The sequence below is a fragment of the Pistacia vera genome, unplaced genomic scaffold (genome assembly GCF_008641045.1).
Source record: "Pistacia vera cultivar Batoury unplaced genomic scaffold, PisVer_v2 Contig612, whole genome shotgun sequence".
Taxonomy (NCBI): domain Eukaryota; kingdom Viridiplantae; phylum Streptophyta; class Magnoliopsida; order Sapindales; family Anacardiaceae; genus Pistacia; species Pistacia vera.
In genome coordinates this window covers 366,753-384,283 of record NW_022196460.1, presented here as the reverse complement: position 1 = coordinate 384,283, position 17,531 = coordinate 366,753, and positions in this window count along the sequence as shown.

Sequence of the window (17,531 nt, the reverse complement as noted above, 5' to 3'; positions counted from 1 at the left end):
TCTACCAAATAATGAGGACCCCTATTATTTGCTACAAAATAACTAATTAAATAAGCATAAGGTAAACATGAATCAAGCATTAAATAAGTACTATTCAATCTGACAAACATGTCTAATGCAAAACTTCTAGGAGACATATTTGATTTTATACAAGCATCTTGAAATTCAACATTTCTTCTATTACTACTAGTAATTTAAGCTAAAGAATCCCTAATTCTATCAATATTATTTCTAATTTTTTTTCATACCACTTTTCACAATTAAATTAATAATGTGACATGCACAACATTGGTGAAAAAACTTCAAATTATCATAAAAAGGGAAATTTATTTTAAATAAATCTATAGTTCTACTATTAGCACTTGCATTATCTAAAGTTAAACTTATCACTTTGTGAACAATATCATAATCTTCTAAAACTTCAACAATTTTATTATAAATTTGTTGACCACTATGATCCACATCCATTAATCTAAATCACAATAAAGATTTATTTAATTTACATTCGTTATTAAAATAATGACTAGTCACACAAATATAATCTTGTTTAGCTCTACCACTCCAAATATCAGCGGTTAGAGCTACACTAACATGACAACTATGTATTTTATTTCTTAATTCTAATTTCATTTTCCCAAACAATTTTATTAAATCATTTCTAGTTGCAATTTTAGAATAACTTTAAAACCCTGTAAAAAATGAATTTTTAATAAATCTTTCAAAATATTTATCTTTAGCCATATTAATAGGTTGATCAGTTGCAGCAATATATAAAACTAGTTGTTCCCTATATACATCAGAAGTATAACGTCAAGTAGTACCCATATTAGTTATTTGAGTTTGATTGGTTTCTCTATTCCCATGTTGATTCATATGTTTACTAGCATGCATTTTTAAAGTACTAGTACCATTACCTGCATCAGCTTTATAAATATTTTCACAATTCTGGCATCTTGCTTTCTTTACTTGAAATCCATTTTCTGTCTCGTAAAACTTTTTGAAATGTATTCAAACGTCTGATATGTGCCTGTCATCGGTTCTCACTACAGTTGTTGAACCTGCTTCTGTTTGAGATGCAGTTGGACGAGGACGACGATTACGAGGACGACTTCTAGAACCGCCGGGAGCTGTAGCAACATGGGGAGGAAGGGAGGAAATATTATGAGGTGTATCAGATTCTGAGAATGGGAAAACGAGATTATTTGAATCTACTATATTTATGTTAGTAAATTCAGGGGGACTAGGATAATTTTCTTTATCATCAAAATTGATGGGATAAAAATATCTATCCATTCTAGTTAAAAAAGAAAAATGGATGTAGAAGAAATAAAGAATTAAAGAACGAAAACTGGAATTTGGAAATATGAATTGAAAATTGCAAAAACTAATAAAAATTAAAATGAGAGCAAATTGACAAATGACAACAAAGAAATTGAGAGATTTCAATAGAGAAAATGAGAGAATGAGAGAATTTGGGATGTGAGGAAATATGAGAGTTTATGCCCTATTTATAGAAAAAAATGACCAAAAATACCCCTTCAACTGCTATAAAATGGCTATATTTCAAGGGTGCAAAAAAAATATTTGATTTAAATTTTAAATTTTTTTTTTGTCCAACCTGTCGGGTTGACCTGCAAGTTGAAAACCCCTAACCCGGCGGGTTGGATGAGTTTTTTTTTTTTTTTTTTTTAAATATATAACACGCCAGGTCGCCGGGTTGACCTGTGAAGGCCCAACCCGCCCTACGGGGTATACGCAAGTTGAGGCAGGCTGGGTTACGGTTGACCCGCCTAACCCAGTCTATTTGTTCCACCTCTAGACAAGGTATTGCATTAACATGTGTCATGGTTTTACTTGGCACTATTTTATATAAAGTATATTATATTATTTTAGACTTTGCATTATTTCATATAGAGTATATTGCATTATTTTAAACTTGACATTATTTATGGTATGCAGTTTTGTCGCCCAACATAACATTGTATTATTTAGTGGTATGTAGTGTTTCTTATGCTATGCTATATTGGGTGCCAAACATGCTCTAGGATTACATATGTGAATTTAGGATATTATTTGTAATGTGGATTATTATTCATTTTAAATACATATTTATTACAAAATTTTAAAATTTTAACAGATAAAAAAATATAGTTCCATTTAATATAAAACTTCCATTTAATTATTGTATTATAATATTGCCCAATTTTATCCAATTTTAAGTATTTAAAAAATCGAATGTATTCAGAATTCAACAATGTTCTGAAACCCAGATCAGACCGGTCAGTCTGACGGGTTTTGACAGCTTCCCCAGTTCACAGTAGAAATAAACTCGGATTGACTTGTTAGACCGCTTTGTACCGCTTGTAGACCGGCGTAACAATGTTAAACCATTGGTCCAACCGGCTTGGAATAAAATCCGGTCTAATATTCAAAATCCCTCAACTAAAGGAATTTTAACCCATTTCTATTTTTTTCCTTCATTTCAATTTCATTTGACTTCCTTAGAATCTTCTTCCAACTTCACGTCTGCGATTTGCCATCACCAACTGTTGACATGAAACCTAAATAAAATCTATCAACACTTAAAACCGTGGATTAGTGGAAAGAGCAAATGTAACAGAGCAAGTGTAAACCTAAAAGAAAGAAAGACAGTTTAGAGAAGGGATGAGGAGATGTGGTGGAGTTTGAATGTGATGGTGAACTTCTTTGCTTCAAATGCCTCCCTTGTCTTTTATAAGCTTTCCTCTGTTGAAAATAAGATTTAACCTTTTACTTTTCAAACCAAAAATATTATCTATATGTTATGTGTTCTCTAAGCTTCTTTTATTGGTGAATATAAATATTTTTACACGTTTATATGATATTTTTAGAGGCTAAAATCTCACCTATGGCTGTGTTGTTGTGTCAATGGTGCGCTGCTGTGCTTGTCGTGTGTTTCCTGGCTGTCGAGATCCTCCACCTTCACTTCTCCCCTAAACTCGGCCACCACTTGTTTGATAGTTTGCCTCACCCAACTTTGAACTTTCCCAACCCAACACATTTATAAGTACAAAAATGTTATAGACACCGATGCTGGTACCAAAATTTTGCACCGATCTATGTGGCATCCGAGTCGAACGTGGCCATGTAGGACACAACACAGATATTCAATGAATGAACGACCATCCAACAATTATGGACATTTGTCCATATCTTATGGATGACTGTTCATCACGAATGGACGAGAGTCCCTTTACTATGGATGACCGTCCACATTATATGGAAAACTGTCCATATAATTTTAAAGCATAAAGTATTGGATGCCAGTCCATCTGAAATAATTTTTTTTTTAAAATTTATAATTTCTTTTTCATTTATAAAAACCTATAGCTTCTCTGAGACGCTTCTACAAATAATCATCAAAATTTTTAAATGAAATATTCATTTTTTAAAGCACAAAATTTTTAGATGAAATAAAAGAAAAAAAAACTAAAGTACAAAGTATAGACGCCAGTCCATCTAATGAGGAGGACTGGCATCCAGACTCAATTTTTGTTTTTTTTTTTTTAAATTTACAAAAAAAAAAAATTCATTTATAAAAAAAAATGCAAGGCAAGAGAGAAATGAAGAACTAGATAAAAAGTACTCACAACGTAGAATTTTTAAGGAAATTTTTTTATTAAACTAGAATTTGGGTATGAATGGCCGTCCATTGTATATGGACGCCCGTCCATTATTTGTTTTTAAACTTTTCTGGATGGGCATCCATCTTATATGGATGCCCGTCCATAGTAAATGGACACACGTCCATATTATATGGATGAGATTCTATTGATATTATCGTGGACGATCGTCCATTCGTTATGAACGGTCGTCCATAATGTATGGACGACCGTCTGTGTAAGATGGATGATCGTCCATTCACGGAATCAATATTTTCTATCCAAAGTGGCCACGTCTTAGTGGATGTCATGTCGTTCGGTAAAAAATTTTGATGTACAAATTCAGTGTCCGTAGCATTACTCTTATAAGTATTGTGGTTTTGTTTTGTGGGTGGCGTCATGCTGACTTTAGCATTGACCCGATCGGTCGGTCAAACTGGTCCATTCGTGACCCAATCGCCTGGCCAGGTCATTAGACGGGTCGGTTTCAGAACATTGGAATTCAAATGAAGCTTTATAATGCAATAAATATTTGGGGAGTATTTAATATTTGTTTCATGTGTCTTATAAATAAGGAGTGTAGAATTTAAGTAGAACCGCAGACGGCACAAATTAAGTTGGGCCTAATCACTCTAGCCCAATCAAACTCGATATTTTGCTTATTTGTGGGCTGGTCATCTTAGCCCACAGATCAGCCTATACGCAAGCCCAAAACAAATGAAGCTTCCATAAACAAAAATAAGTGCCCAGAAAGGCAAGTTTAGTAAGCATCCCTTTGTTGATAAATTTTCTTCTTCTTTTATTTTTTAATTATTAATTTGTCCACTTTCGTTTGATCTTTTTATTCAATTAATGCAGTTAATTAATTACATTAATATTTTTGTTTTAACTCCGTTTTTACTAATTTTTTGGTTACACAATATAAAATGTCTGGCAATAAAAAATCTATATATTAAATCTTAAAAAATAATATTAATTGTAAACTATCACGTGAATGATGAAATAGTGTAGTAAATTACATGTCAATAAATCATTAATCAATGTTACATCATTTGAGAAATGAGATATAAATTTGGAAAGACATTATTTGATTTTAAATCCCTAATCTTTAAATTTGATTCCTATTTAGGCTAATAACATAATAATAAGATAGATCAGTGAATTGCTTTCTCCCTTAATTAATTTAAAAAAAAAAGTCTTGCTTAGTTAAATCTATATATATTGGGCTTTATTTTATTTATTTTTTCTATTTTCAAGAAATAAAAGATGTTACCTTAGGAAAAGACATTCTCATCCCAGATAACATCGAGATAACATTAGCATGTAAATTTGTAAAAAGAAATCATGAAATTTTTTCTAAATTAGTTTCTCTATATAATACTGTTGAATAAGGATTCGATTTATTTTCTCTCTCTCTCCCTCTCTTTTGTTTTTTTGTTTTTTTTTTTTTTAAGTAACTGAGGTATCCAAACCCACATTAAAGCTTACCTAATCCTTAAAACACTCTATAAGTCCAATAGACCAAAGTAATTGCATAAATGTGATAGATATCTTTCCTACAACTGGAACATAAGACTTTCTAGATATAACTAACCCCATTAGTTAAAGGGTTTGTCATCTGGGTTTATTCACTTTTTCTTATCGACTATAAACACGATTGAATGAGCAATAGGTTAGGATGAGTCGGTGACCGCCAAATCTGGAATTTGCTGAAGTCTTTGAAAAGAAGAAATTAAATATTCAAAGCGGTAGCCAGTTTTCATCTTGAAGTACAAATTTATCATAAATAGATCTTATGGTAAAATTAAGACTTTTCGCAGAAAGACAATTTCAGATTTATAAAGGACGCAAGACTTGATTTTCTATTTCGAGTGTCACAATCATTTTCTCATCGTTTATCCATACGTGATAAATCGGTCAAAGATTTTCAGAAATCAGAGCAGGATTAAAATGGGACTAAAACCCCACGAAGCCACCTGCTTTGCATACAATTCTTCATATCAAAAGACAATTCCTGATTCCTGAAAAAACTGATGATATATATAAATAAAGTTAATTTACAGTGATGACAAGCTTCTTGATTTGATATAACATTCAAACCCTAATATCCCTCTAATTGACAATAATATTTGTTCATTAATTCTACAGAACTCCGAATATATAGTATTTGAAAGGAGTGGAAATCTCAAATATATTCCACCCATTTGAAGCTTACAGTCAGAGTTTCTAATGAATTTAAAGGAAAATATATCAAACCACAAGCTGTGATGCAGCTGGTAACTATATTCTCAGTGGACGACGAACTTTACATGCAATGTTAGGGCTTTGAATCTCACACTGAAAACAGCTTGTGGCTGACAATTACCCGAGCCTCGATTAGGAAATAGTCTTATACTGGAGAGTGGAGACATTTTGAGGCTTCCCCCCCCCAAAAGGAAGATTTTTCAACATTTTGCCTTTATCCATTAGCAATAATTTAGTCATTTAATCCTTATTGACTTGGCTAATCAACCCATTTGGTCATGTTCATTATCTTCCCTTGACAAATATTTTTTTTTTGGACTATATATATATACATGTCTCAAACGAAAGAAATCTTAACCATAAATTTCTAGATTGCTGGAAACGAAAAGAAGTAATGACAAATAATTCCAGTACAAGAAATATAATAAAAACTGAATTCAGTTCCTGGAACAAAAATTAACATGATCAACTTCATATATAAAAATGAGCAATGTTATTGCCCACCGCATGCACACGTTAGGATGACCTCAAAATTCTAGAAATGAAACCACAATTTTCACGAAAAAGATTTTTAAAGCGTTTGAAAAAGTTAAAGAGTCAAGGTCAATCATCTTTATTGACTAATACAATGAACAGAGTACTCGTATTCATCCAGACGTGCAAATTAAAGTCAGAGTCTCTTATCGTAAAGACTTGCTGTTCGAAACGAAGTACCTCTGACTCAGAACTTAAACAGGTAACAAAGAAAAACAATCTAGATCTTAACAAAACGACATAAATTAAAGCTGGGTTTTTCCAGCAGCCAGGAACTGCGATACTACTCCTGTGGTGAGCATTAATACTCAATCAACGAGTCAAAGTTTATATATTGCAAATTTGAATAAGAGTCGATTCCATATGAGAATGAGAGTAACCCCACACGACCGTCTTAATCCGCATGCAAATATATATTTTACATCGAAGACAAAATAAGGATGACTGGTGAGAAGCTTCGTGCTAATATTATTGATCCACAATGAATGAAACCGCGTATCCCTTCTTGTAATTGACTCGATGAAATGCTACAAAATAATTGTGTCTTATGTAACGATCTCTTGTGTATAATTCAATGTTTTAAAACCAAACCCGGGGTGAAACCCGACAAAGTTGTCGGGTCCTAGGTTGACTGGTTTAACCGGTTTGACCGATCGATCACATTGGGTGACAAAACTTTTAAAATTTAACAAATACACTCCTAAAAATTACAGTTAAGTCCCTATAGGTTTGAAATTAATAAACACACCCCAAATACAAATCAGTTGGTGACTGGTTGGTGCAACAACACTCCAAATGCAACCCCAATTGTCCATTGAACCCATTCCCCTTAAAATCTACCTAAGATCTGGCCGAAATTGGTTATATTTTGGCCAGATCTCATCGACACCGACGTTGACAGCCCTCCTCATCACCCCAAAAATACTCTCCTCTTCCTCCCGACCAAAACCCACCTCACCCCATCCCCGTTAGCCTCGCCAATTACTGGCTAAAGTTGGCTATTGTCGTCGCCAGTTTTTTTCGACTTCTAGTCGATTAACTCATCGGAAATTAACTTCGTCGCCACCATTGCACTCACTGACATTTTCTCTTTAAAAACCCCAACATCCTGGCCTTCAATTGTTCACTGATCATCATCCCAAATTCTAGAGTTTTGGGTGAATAGGAAAAATGTTAACCTAGCCCAGTGAAGCTCTTGATTCTCGGTTAAACCGGCCGGGCTTGGTTTTAAAACAGTGGTATAATTTGACTTTGATGGAGTGGGTTGGTAGGCTTCGTACTCGTGCATCGAACTAAATTACCACTAGCTACCGGGTGGCCTGATTATAAAAAAGTAAAATGAGGTTTTCATGAGCTTTTGAATTCGAGTCCTCATAGACGCTAATAGGAGTAGTCACTGAGGGGCTTACCTGCTCATCAACTTCAGGGCTTTAGAGAATTAGTTGAGGTGTATGCAAGTTAGTCTGAATACCCCCGGTCACCAAAAAAAATAAAAATTGACTATGACATACTCCTTAATTAGCTTACCAATATGAATGGAATAACACACAATATTACACCACATTTGTGTTAAAAAAAAAAAAACTTTTTTTTTAATGGTCAATCTGTGCTTTGTACTTTGTATGAACTGCATATTCTATTTGAAACTCAAAGGCAAGTAATGAAGGAAATAATTAAAATGAAACTTAATTCAATTAATTGTTTCAGAAATTAGGTTTCTGATGATTTAATCACTAGCTTCTTAGGTAGCTGTTGATTTCTTTTTTTTTAGTCAATTACTTTCTTCAACTTTGAGGATCCAAATCAAAGATTTACTTTCGTATGTTGAAAACTGAGTATTTTATACCCAATGTATTAAATATGATTGTTACAACAACATTGTTTTAATTTCTCTCCATCAAATGCCGTTTTTGTTGAAAAGTGCATTGAAATAATTAAGTCCGTGAACACAAGAATTTTCCTCTATGTCGTCATGAAAGACACTCTTGTAATTGAAACATGTAAAAAATGAGCACTGTGATTCAAATGTTTGATATTTTTCAACTTTCTTCCCTTGAGGCAAAGTTACAGCTTTTGATCTGATGGAGTCAGCTGGGGCCTTGGACGGTTGGACCAGACTTCTTAGTTTCCAGTACATGCTTGCATATAATTAATTATTGCCTGCAAAAAAGACTACTTAATTAATGATGCTTTACTTTGACCATAAGAGGATTGTTTGATTAAGTTGTTTTTTTTCTCTTCCTATCTATCTTATGCAAATAAAATATGATGTTACATCAGCAAAACCTAATATTCTGACTAATCATTAATTATTTAAAATATAATAGTTGTAACTAATCATTTTATTAATTTAGATAAGTAGACTAAGATCTCAATAGAATATATGTATCAAATCTATGTTAGATCATTTAGACAATAATTTTTTTTCCTCATGTGTTTCACAATTATACCAAATTATGGAGAGTCGTACAGAGGTACATACTGTTAGATTAGGAGTCTTTTCCTAATGAGATATAACTCCTACTAGGATGTGAATCTTTCCACTAGGATTAGATTGAATTATCATTTCATTTACATTAGATTTATTTCTTTATGCATGTAGAAACATTTATTTAGAGTTCCTATTCCTTGAGGACTTTGGGTTCCTAAAATCTTAGGATTAGAGAACTATAAATGGGTGATGTATTTAGTCTTTGTAGTATGATTAAGAGGTTGTAGGTAGTTACTAGGTGTAGAGAGATCTGTGATATTGTATTGTCTCTGTTCTAGTGAAGCAAAATTTATGTGCGCTGCGGACCTAGGTATAGTGCCGAACTATGTAAATCCAGTGTGCGTTATATTTTCTTCATATTCTTTTGTTCCTTCTTGGTGTTCTAATTAAACTATTAGGTGTGTGTTGACCAAATATTCTACAACAATTGGTATCAGAGCCTAGGTAGAAATTTTCAAAATGCAAGACTAGTGTTTTAGGGTTTAAATTAAGGATGGCATTTAGTTCCACAAAATTTGAGGTGCCAAGATTCAATGGTTCCAAATTCGAATATGGAAGTTGAAGATGGGGCGGCCCTTGTGAAGGATAGATGTGCATTTGCTTTGAAAGGAAAGGAGGCAAAGCTAGAGGAGATATTTGATGGAAAAGTACAGAAAGACTAGTTGGCCATGGCAGATAATTATTTGCATAGATGAGGTAGTTTTATTCAATGTATCTGAAGAAACTACGGGAAAAGGTTATGGGACAAAATGCAAAAAATATAGAAAGGAAGTCTACATCAAATAGGTCTTTCTACAAAGCAACAATAAACCTATGTCCTTTTTGCAACAACACTTGAATGACTTCAACACCATGATTAACAAATTAACAGCTATTGAGGTGAAGATTGATGAAAAAGAAAAAGCTACTTTGTGCTTGTTCTCTGCCTGAGTCGTGGGATACCTTGCTCTTGAACATCAGTAAAGATATAGATCTCACTTATCAATTTGTAGACTCTTTCTTAATCATTGAAGAGTCACGTAGGAAACCAAAAGGCAATCGTTAGGTGATGTCATGGGGGCACAAGGTAGAATTATAGAAAGAGTAGATGGAAGTAGATATCAATCTAGATTGAAGTCCAAAGGCAAAAGCAAATTGAAGTGTTAGAATTGCGAAAGGAGGGGCCACCTGTGCAAAGATTGTAAATCCAAAAACAAATCAAGAAAATCCAAAGTTTGATCTAGTAGCATCAAACCAAATATTGTTAGATTGGTGCCTAGAGCCAATCAATTATTGTAGAATTGAGTCTTTGTAATAAATTCATTGATCATAAAAATGCATTTCATTCTATATGTGTAAATCACTGATATGTATTGATAATGTCCTTAGGTAGTAGAACCATGACAAGTTATCAAGTTTTAAATCTTGATAGTGAAAACCCTATGAGCACATATGGTGGCATTCTAGAAATGTGTTAGCCCAGTATTATTCTGACCAAGGGCACATATATACGGCAAGACTATCATAGTGTTAAAGACATTGTCGAAAGGCAGTGATGATCTCACTTGTCAAGGTTGTTTGTCGACAATCTGGTGCACAAATGGGTGCTTGTTGTAGGCAAGTTCACTGGACTGACCTACCAGAGGTTCATATATGATGGTAACCCCAGTGTCTATGGAACAAATCCTCTAATGAATGGTGGTGCATGTGATCCTTAGACTTGAGATCACTAGAGTGCCTTGTGCACTGATTGGTTAGTTGACAATAGCCTATAGTTTTATTTAGAGCTATCAATATGGTAGAATGGTTGCACGATTGGTGTAGTTTGACACTAGCCAATGTAGTTTTATTTAGAGCTATCAATGCGTAGTGATTGGCTGCATTGAAAAGTGTATCAAGACTATGTAGATCGACAAGGATTCATCACTCTCGGGTATGGGAGAAGTTATCTTACGGTGCAATTTAGTATATGGCAATGAAAAGTTATGGCCACAGTGGGATTGAGGTTGCCCAATCTAATTTATTATTCTAGTTATTGGTCCAGTAACTGAATACAAACACATCGAGAGTAATTGAGGTTGACACATATTTATGACCTTAATCTCAATGAGATAGTAGATGATGAAAAGATTATTGCACGGTAACCATATCGTTGATAGGTAGCTATTCATTGAATCTGAATCATAGAGTGGCCATGATGTCTTGCTAGGGGTTAATCTGGTTGTGTGTAGTGAGGCGATTAATTGGTGTAATCTTGATACTGTCACTACCGATATGATGAGGAGCCTACGGGTCACATACATAGAAGATAATTTAAGAATCAGTTTGTGCAAAGGGCATTTTCATCTTTTAGGACGAAATGGTTTTTGGTAATCTCACGGTGAAATTAAATTTGTTGAGGTTGTTGCCTATGTTTAATTTAATGTTAAAATTAAATAAGTGAGATTATATTTAAAAAAATATATATTTAATATTTATCATAATTTAAAATTATTTTGTTAATTAAATGTATATATTTCATAAATATATTAATTGACTTTAATTATAATAATAATTTATTTAAAATAAAAATACCACAAAAGGGGTGTTTAGATACAAGGGTTAGAGCCCATGCCTATTCCTCATTGGATAGGGTTTTGACACATGCACTATATAAGTGCATGTGTGTTAAAGAATGAATTAATTTTTTCATTCAATCAAAGAAAAGGAGAGAAAAGAGGCAGCCCTTTTCTCTACTCCCTCACGTGTTTGCCTCTATTTGAATCAAAGTTTTCTTTGATTTTAAAGTGATTCTTGAAGCAAAGAGGATCTAGCAATCCCTCTTTGGTTCTTCGGATTTCTTCGTGTGGATCACCATTTGCTCGATCTTATTTAAGATCGGTAGCGAAGTAGATTCAGAAACATTTGAAGGAGCCTCCAAACGTGCATAAGATCTCGATCCTTGTCGGATTAATGTTACATATTTTCTTTTCAATTTAAGCATGTAAAAATATATCTATTAGACCCTGATCTTGGGTTAATCATAGTAATCGATGGAATTTTTTTTTTTGTTTATCGCTGCGTTCACCCATCGATTTACTTACAAATACTTCGCAGGTAAGAATGTTGAGTTAGAGATTTATATGAAGATGGAAATGTGTTGTCAATAAATTCGCAAGAAGGTATTAAATATCAATGAGTGTTAGATTTGGTTGCTTCATTTCATATGACATCACATAAAGATTGGTTTCACATCTATTAGTAAGAACTTGGAAAATTCTAGAGAAATAGTAAGAAGAAAAAAAATAGAGAAGAAGAAACAGAAAAACAAAGAGCAAATAGGAGTGAAGAATCTGTTATTAATTCTATTACAAAATTTGTTTTGGAAGAAGAGTGCGTTGCTGTATATAATACAAAAGCAGTAAATGCACCGTATCATTCTAACTTCTAAATTGACAAACGATCCCCAGTATATCATCTTTAAAACTTAACAACTAACACCCTATATTCCAATATTTCCCCTAAAACGAACTTCTTCGATTCTCACAAGTTGCTCAACTACTACACATATCCATTATTTCCCCGTAAACTAAACTTCTTCTGCTACTACAAGTCTGATGACAACATATGTCTCTTTACATGCAACATTACTTTCTTTTTCTACACTCACTTGCACATCTTGTAACTACATTTACTACAGCACCTTAGACAATGAAGTGATCAGACAAAGTGATCAGACAGACAATGACCACAACAACCATTTCTTGTGGACTTTTAACTCACAAGTACAGGTAATTCAGAAGTACACACACAACTTCTCTTTAAAGAAAGCAAACTTAGCACCAGGCAAAGCTTTAGTCAAAACACTACGGTTTGAAAGTCAGAAGCCACTACGAACTGATAGCAATTTTTTTGGCAACAAGATCCCTTAGAAAATGAACATTGTTTCAGTGTTTGTCTTGGCATGAAAGACAGGATGAGGTCAAAGCCCATCACTCATGTATCACACCAAATGATAGGTGTGTTCATGATGTGAATTCCTAATTCTTCAAATAGGTGTTGCATCATACTAACTCAGTAGTAGCTGGCTTAGGAACTTGTATTCAGCTTCTGTAAAGGATAGAGAAACCACCTTTTGTTCTAGAAGACCACTGAACTAGATTTCCTCCAAGAAACACTCCATAGCCGCTATTTGACCTTCTTCAATTTCATCACCAGCCAATCTGCATCTGCAAATGCTTCTAAATGTAAAGGTTTCTTGCGAGAAAATAGAATGTCAGTTGTAGTGTACCTTTTACATAGCGCAAAACCTTTTACAAGCTGTCTAGTGAGTCACAGTTGGATGTTGCAGAATGGCTTAGCTTATTGATAGCAAAAGCCCAAGTCTAGTCTGGAAAGAGCGAGGTATTGTAGACCTCCTATAGTGTGGTATAGTGTAGGAAATCAAATAAGACACTGTACTCTTTCCCAAGCTTTTTCCAGTCACCATAGGGGTATTGCAAGGCTTAGAATCCTCCATGCCAGCTTTGTGTAAAAGATCTGAGCATATTTAGTCTGAGGAAGTAACAGACCAAAGGCATTCTCTTGACTTTAAATCCCAAAAAATATTGCACTTCACCCAGTGTTTTTAATGCAAACTTGTTGTTAAGATCAGTGACAACCTGAGAAATTAGTTGGCTATCATTCCCTATCACAAGGATATTGTCTACATAGACTAAAAGGTACGATACCTGAGGACGTTTTTATAAAATAAAATAGAATAACATCTGAAACATAGTTGACAAAACCCCAGTCTAAGAGGACATTTTGAGGTTATCGAACAGGCCCTAGGGGCTTGTTTAAGACCATACAAGGCTTTATGCAATTACATACCATTTGGCCATGATCACCAAGAAAACACCCTTAGGAGGCATCATAAAGACTGTTTCTGTCAACTCCATTCAAGAAGGCTTGTTGACTCAAGTTGTTGTATTTCCCAAACTTTGATGTACTGTCATAGTCAACATTATGCTTATGGTTGCTGCCTTAATAACAGGAGGGAAAGTATCTAGGGGTTTGTTGAAACCCTTTGCTACAAGTCTAGCTTGTTTTTAGGGTTCATCGAAGTTGAGTTTGTTTTAAAACCATTTACACCCTACCATATTCTGCCTTCTTCATAAGGAATAAGCTCCCAAGTCTTATTGGAGTAAGGTTGATACTCACTATCCATTGTTTGTTTCCATTTAGGAATAAGTAGTGCTTCAACAACAATTTTGGTTCTTTGAGAATGACATTAGAAGACAATTCCACTGGAAAGGCTGAAGGACCACAGCTTGACTTGGACCGTGTAATCATCAAATGTAATGAGGATGGCGTGCTGGTTTGGAAGAGCAAGGAAGCATTACCTCAAGTTAATGCCAGGAACATCTCTGAGTAGAACATCAGAAGAGGGTCTTTAGTGAACAATCAGTAGAAGAGTAGACCAAGAAGGAGGATTGGCAGTAGAAAGGGACTTATCAGAAGCTAAGGCATTCACAGGAGAGATAGGTTGAATAGTAGCAAGGTTGTGAGTAACATCGGGAAGTTGAACATCAGCAGGTGACTGAGCGGGAAGGGATTTGAAAAAGTTGAGGAGCAGACTTCTGAGTAACAGTAGGATGATAGTTAATTGAGTTAGGATAGTCTCAGGGTTTGATGTTGAAGGCAGATGTGGAAGAGTTCAGGGCCTAGGACTAATTATATTGATCCGGTCTCAATAAAGAGTTTGTAGTACCGAAGAAGAAAAATAAGTCTTGAAAGGAAATCCAACTCATTAAACGTTCTGTTTCACAATGTAAACTCTGCCAGAGGAGGACAAATACTGATAACCTTTGAGACAAACTATTGTCAAGAAAAACACACTTTTTAGTGTGAAAGAAAGTTTGTGTTGTGGAGGTCGAAGATAAGGTAATAACTACAGCCAAACACCTTAAGGTTAATTAGGAAGGATCTTGCTAAAACAACACAAAATAAGGAGATACCAATCCAAGTACTATGGAGGGCAATCTATTTAAGAGATAAATGGTTGTGCTAAATGTAGACCACCAAACTTAGTGGCATAGCAACATGAGCTTAATGATAAGCCGAATTCCATAATGGATCTGTGATTCCTTTCCACTCTCCCATTTTGTTGATACAAATATGGGCAAGGGTGTCTAAACATGAAACCATGTTGCTTCAAATATGCTAAAAAGGGTTTGAACTCTCCACCCCAAACATTTGCAAACACTTCAACTTATAACCCAAATGTTTTTCAACAAAAACAGAAACTAAACAAAAGCTTCAGACTTTAGTTTAAGTGGATAAATCCATGTATAGCAGTTGAAATCATCCACAAAAATGATATGGTACTTGTATCCTTTAGTATAACTAAGAGGTTTAGGAACCCATAGATCAGAATATACAAGCTCTAATGAAGCTTTTGCTTTGGATTAGAAGTTGGAAATGAACATTGACTAAGTTCCCATGCTAGCAGGCTCGCAAAACAAAGTTTTATTATTTTCAAACTATGTTTTACATTAAGTCTCTCTAAAACAACATGCAAGGTTTTAACATTGGGATGGCCTAATTTGCATGCCATAGCAGTAGTAAATCTAAATCTGGAGAACCAGAATTATTAAACATCTGAACAGAATTTTTGTAGAATTATTCAAGGAGTAACAGCAGTGTTATTTAGAGTTTTAACGAAACATCTTGAGAAACATCATATGAAAAGCATGTATCTTTATTGGATGAGAAACAACAACTTCAGTAGTTAGTAGGCAACATGTTAGTAGCAGAATGAAGAGAGGGCTTTTTGAGAAGTCTAGTTGATAGAGTCCATTTCACTATCCCTTGAAGGAGGATAGCCTGCTATGTTTGTCCTTTACCAAGCAATAATTTGAATGAAATTCAACCGTGACATTGTTGTCCTTGGTAATCTTAGAATACTTCACTAGATTTTTTGCTATTTTGGGAACACATAGAATGTTCTTGAGTTGAATAATTCTATTAGAATTAAAAGAAGGTATAAAGAGCATACATGTGTGAGTGATAAGAATGGACTTTCCATTGCCAACCTGCACTTTTGAAGTTCCTGGATAATTGGTCTTAAGCACCATGTTAGAGACTTTTGATGTCATACGATTGGATACGCCTAAGTCCATATACCAGTACTGATCGTGCATAGTTTGTGGAGTAGCTATGACTTAATAAGAAGCAATAGATTGCTATTGAGTTCCAATTGAGGAGTTTAAGGAAAGACCAGTAGATAGACCATTTGTGTTAGATGATTGTGGAATCATATGGTTATGTTGTATCTGTTATGTGGTTTGATCCATTGAGAGAGGCTTTTGGTTCAACGATGAGACATTATGATCTGAATAGTCATGAAATCCAGTGCAAGAACTATTGTAATCATTATTGGCTCCAAACTTTGCAGCGAATAGAGGTTGAACTAGCTCATTGTGAACTCCTAAAGAATTACTTTGAGGAGAGGCTAAAGGACTATAGGAGACATGATACATTGGTTGAGTAAATCCTTGATAATCCTGATCGAAATAGTGATAACATTGCAAGCGGAATGACTAGTCTTCCCACACACTTGGTAGATTAATTTGGGCTTAAAATAACCATGGCCTCTTCCACGACTTCTTACAAAGTTAGGATTAAATTGAGGACCACCAGATATAGAGTTTGGACCAAAAGGATACACCACTCTATTATAGCCAGCTTCATGATAATTTTGAGTTTCAAAATTCAAAACACCTTCTGTATGGTTAGCCAGAACATGGATAAAATTACCAGAATTATAATCTTGTTGATATCCAGGATGAGAAGGCTAATAACTTGGTATTCCAGGTTTACGTTTCCTGATGACTAAGTTGAGACCGCAACAGTAGCATCACTAGACCTTTGCTTAGATGCAATTAACGCAGAATTCAAATGTTCATGAAAATTTGTCAAAGAACTATTCTGACGCTCTAACCTCATTTCATGTTTTTGAAGCATAAACAGAGCTTCCTGGATACTTGCATTACTGCTATTATATGTTAAACTGGCCACCACAACATCATACTCTGGACCTAAGCCATCCAGTATGTACAAGAGTAATTCCTCATCACCAATATTCACTCCACTGGTATTAACTTATCTCCTAGTTCTTTCATCTTAAGAACATATTCATTGATGCTCAACGACTCCTTTTCAGTAGTCTGTAACATATTACTTAAGTGCAATGTCCTAGCCTTAGAGAAGGACTGAAACTGTAAGTCTGAGGTGTTCCAAATTTCATAGGCGCTGGTGCATTTAGCTACATCTCTAAACATGGATTCTAATATTGAAGAGAAAAACCAGCTTACTAGGAATTGATTTGTTCTTTTCTAACTAAAATATCTAGGGTTTGATCTTTTTATCATACTGTAGGAATCTACAAAATTTTCAATTACAAACATAGGTGGACAGATGTTCTTACCAGTCACAAAACCATCCAGATTGTGAGATGCAAGTGCCAGAAGAATTTGTGATCTCCAGTAGCCTTAATTCTTCTCCACAAGCTTCACTAAAGGTGTAGGCAATGTTGAATGTATAGTTGAGTTAGTTGAGTTTGTATTTCCAGCTTGCTCCATTTCTTCTTTTGAAACAAAGTTTGTGAGATCAGGATTCAA